The 4,455-nt window shown below is 34.6% G+C and overlaps 1 long non-coding RNA gene across 3 annotated transcripts; it reads left to right on the top strand.

The window, feature by feature from the left end:
* The first annotated feature begins 344 nt into the window (after positions 1-344).
* On the top strand, positions 345-4,455 carry LOC111012106 (uncharacterized). Of its 3 annotated transcripts, none has more exons than XR_002601490.2 (3): positions 345-641; positions 3,238-3,556; positions 3,806-4,455. It is a non-coding gene; the product is annotated as an uncharacterized LOC111012106 (long non-coding RNA). The 3 variants fall into 3 exon arrangements; XR_002601489.2 differs by having other exon boundaries at positions 348-635; XR_015788728.1 differs by lacking the exon at positions 345-641 and having other exon boundaries at positions 648-3,556.

Raw genomic sequence — 4,455 nt, 5'->3', positions numbered from 1 at the left:
GATCAGAAAATAAAACACAAAATATTTTTATTTAAGAAAATAAATCTTTTTTTATATATAAAAATAATAAATCAAATTCTTTAAAAATAAAATCTACTTTTCTTTAAATTAATTAAACTTTACCTTAAAAATAATAATAAATAATAAAGTAAACTTTAATTTTTCCTTTAAAAAAATAATAATTAAGAAATAAAAAATAAATTAAATTAAGATATAAAAATAAAATAAAATAGAATCAGATCTCTCTACTTATGCTATTCCTAAACTCATTAGTTGTAGATCTATTAAATCATGGAGGATTTTATTTATTTATTTTTTTAAGGGAAATCACGAAAGATTCTTTAGATTCGAAGGGGTTCATCAAAGAAGAAAAGAGGGAAGAAAATTGGTTAATAATTTTCACTTAATAAAATTTTCTTGTTTTAATTTTTAATTCACTTTCCCTCATGTTACCAACTGCCCCACTGGCCACTCTCTCTTCTCGTTACTCATTACGCCAATCTCCTCTCCTCTCCTCGGCGGCGCAACATCCACCCAATCCAGCAAACCCGACGGCGATTGAGACTCAGTCCGGCGACACCCACGCCGGCGACAACGACGACGAATAGCCAACGACCATCTACGAACAGCGTTTTGTAAGTGTATGTTTTTCTGAGTGGATTGCTTGCTGAAATTTGAGGATTTCTGGACTGCTCATGTTGGCTGAAAATTAAAAATTATTGGACTGTTTTGTAAGTGTATATTTTTATGAAATTTGGGTATTATCCGGAGATTATGTTGCGTTAAAATTTGTGGATTTTTGGATTCTTCTTATGAGTTTTTTTTTTGGCTGGAATTTTAGGATTCCTAGATTATTTTTATGACTTTATATTTGTTGAAATTTGGAGATTATTGGATTGTAATGAGCCTATGTTTATGGAATGTGGTGGGTATTTAAAGTTTATAATTCTAAAATTTTGTGGATATTTGAGGTTTAAAATTCGTCGGTAATTTTGGAAGTAATCCTATATGCTTTGATTTTATATTTTAAAATAAAATGATGAATAAAAGAGGGTGGAGCAATGTGCTTTTAACTACACGAAAATCCTAAAATAATGTGCTTTCATGGAGTTCTGGCTCCCGAAAATTCTCAAATAGTATGTTTTCGTGGAGTTTCAGCTCCTGTGCAATTTCTAAAAACCATCTTAAATTAAATCTGCCAAATAAAAGTTTTAAATAAAAAAAATATATAATTTTCGCCCACTTTTGTAATTTAATTCATCAATGGAATTGTTTTTTAAAAAGTAAAAGAAAAAGAAAAATAAAAATAAACAAAGTTTTAGAAGAAAATATATGAAGTTTTGAAAATAATTCTTTTTTAATAAAAATAAGAGAAAATAAACAGTAGTTTTCTGTGATGTGTATTACTGTATAGTTATAAATAAAATAAAACAAACCCATTTGGTACCCAACAATCAATTTACAGCCAAATTCTGTTCTGGCTTATTATAATTGCTAGTAGATCTAATGGATATTGTTCAATGATTAATGCTTGATGTTTGGGTAAAAGCATTGATTGATTATGTTTAATATGAAGCATAATGGCATGGTCATGGTTTAGTATATTGAAATGAACTTGTTTAATAGTATTTGCTTTTGTGGGTTATGTAGCATGTTGGATTATTGAGAGATAAATGGTGCATTTTCATGACTTAGAAAACATATTATAGGGTGCATATGTGAGCTGTTATGAAGTAAATGGGTGAATATTAGGGTCTAGGTCGATTTATCACTATTGGGTATTAAGGTCTCGGGTTCAAATGGTCAATGGTTGAGGCTTTGAGTCTAGCTGGAAGGGGCACTATTGGGACCTAAGGTATAAATTGTCATTGGTTGTGGGGGTTTGAGATGTGAGTTATGATATTGAAAAAATTGATGGGTGAGCAGGACCTTGGGTGAAATAGTAAGGGCCAATACATAACTATTGGGTATCGAGATCTCGAGTAAAAATGGACGGAGGTCAATACGTCAGTCTTGGATAAGATGAGTGTCAATGTCTCAAATAAAAAGGGTGAGGGTAGATGCGATGACTTTAGCTGAGAGGCAAATATTAGGATCTTGGATTTGAATGGTCAAGGGTCGATGTGGTTCGAGGTGTTGAATAAAAATGGTCAGGGTGGTCGAACGCTAGTTCTTTAGAGAAGTGTCGAGACCATGAATAAAAATTTTCAGGATCGATGTGACTCGAAAGATTAAGGCGGGGAGGAATAAGAAGAAATTGAAAAAAGTTTGAAAGAGTTAGAGACTCTAGTGAAAATTATGACGAGAGAATCTATCATTGAGTTTGTTGACAAGTCCAAAAAGTATGATCTCGCGAAAGCTGAAATTCTCAATATCATTAACTTGCGGCCAATTACTCCGGTTGAGATATTTCCGGTATTTTCCCCCTTTCTTTCTCCCTTCCATGACAGTAATTCTTCACTTTATTTTCTTCGTTTATTTTACATATTAATTCTATGCTGTTCCACCATGTTTATATTTTGTGTGTGATCTCTGTTCTAAACTCATATTTCCTTTTCCCATGTGGATGAGGCCATTTGTTTTTCATTGGTGCCTTTAGATTTTTAGAAGAGTGTTTACATGATATAGGAAGTCAAATATCAAATGTTAATTTGCAGTTTTATTGTTTTGTAATAGAATTATGTAGTCTTTGTGGCATTTCCCCTTTTTTGTTGACATTCCAAAAGCCCTAAATTCTCTAGGTATGGAGCACATTTGTCTGGTTATTAAGAACTTGGTGGAGTGGATGTCATAAATTGTTGTTGAGGTTCAACTTGGGTATTTGGCTGGAGAGGAACACTAGAATTTTCAGGGGTGGAAAAATTTGTGGACTCTGTTTGGGATCTTATTAGGTTTAGTACTTCTTTGTGGGGTTCGGTCTCTAAGGCGTTTTGTAATTATCAGCTAGGTGGTATTCTTTTGGATTGGGCTATTTTCGCTCGTAGGGCTGTTTTTTTTGTATGCTCTTCTTGTTCTTTTCATTTTTCTAAGTGAAAACGTGATTTCTTATTAAAAAAAAATATTAAGGTTCAACTGTAGTCATCTTAATAAGTTAAACTTAAAGCTATGAGACTTGGGCTTTCGGAGAGGCTTTTTTGGCATAGAGGTAGACGGTTGAGGCTAGTGCAGAAGCTGGATACTACGAAATTAGGGGAGGGCGTATTCCTTTCAAATAATGTTTATTAGTTTGGCTTTCAGCTTGGGGCAGTTTTCATCAGCTTCAAAAAAAGCAGACTTAGCAGTTTCATCACCAACAAGAATACACCTCCTCCTCTGTTGACTCACACACATTGGACTTTGACATGGTCGATGTATGGGCGATGAGAAAGGGGTTGTTCTGAAGCATATGTACTCCTTGTACATCTTGGTTGTAAAAAATGATTGGAACGGTAGGCATTTTAGAGTACGAGATATGTACTCTGTGCCTTGCCTCTCTGACCAAGGCCTTCCGTTTATGGAACTGTGCTTCGAGAGAAATTTTGTGGAATCTTTGGCTTGAAAAAGATCTCATTTGAAGGTAAGTCGTCATCTTTTGATTCGTTCCGTAACAGTGTACATACCTTTGTCTCTTGGTGGTGCCATGAAAATAGAAAATTCTTTTGTGACCTCTCTATATGGATATGTAGGATTGGAGAGCCATTCTTTTGGGGGTTCATCCCCGCCCTTAAGCTGTTCTTTTTGTTCTTTTCTTTGCTGAATGACGTATTTTCTTATCCAAAACCATTAAGGTGTAACATTAACTGTGATTCATTACTTTTGTTTTTAGATTATAGAGGACAGTGATGTTCGCATGGGAGATGATGGAATTCAAGAGCTTACAGAGATGGTGGAGCAGGTGTTTCCTCCGCCTCAAACTCAACCAAAGTAAGGCAAAGAGGCCGAAGGCATGGAGGAACAGGAAGTCGGAGAGCCTGCCGATGGAGAACCAATGGAAGAAACTACTTGAACCCAGTTCGAAAATTAGATGATATATCGGTACATAACAATTCTCAGCGTTCAGAAGAGCTTTCACAAAGGACTTGGTTCTGTTCTGCATCCTTCAAGCATTAAGTACTCATAATGTGCAGATATGGGTTTTGAGATGCAAGATGAAACTGAGAGTGACAGTTCCCAAAAAAAATAAAATGGGAAATCAAAGTCAAAGAGAGCTTTTGGGTGTTAAAGTTAAACAATGGAAATAGCTAGGCTTCTTTCTAAATGTAATCTAATATTTTTAGGTAGGGAAGAAAGATGAAGCCGAGATTTTTGTTTCCCTGGGTTACTCCCATTTCCTCAAAGCTAGCAGAGGCCACACACATAGGCAGTAGTATGTATAAGTTTGCAAAAGGTCGTGACTCGGAATGGTCATGAATTTGAATCTTTACTTCATATGTTCTACTGGAAAAATCAATATGCATCATCGATTAACTTAACTTA

The sequence above is a fragment of the Momordica charantia genome (genome assembly GCF_013281855.1).
Source record: "Momordica charantia cultivar OHB3-1 chromosome 11 unlocalized genomic scaffold, Mcharantia_2.0 BLBB01000011.1, whole genome shotgun sequence".
NCBI lineage: Eukaryota > Viridiplantae > Streptophyta > Magnoliopsida > Cucurbitales > Cucurbitaceae > Momordica > Momordica charantia.
This window is presented reverse-complemented; position numbering and strand designations above follow the sequence as displayed.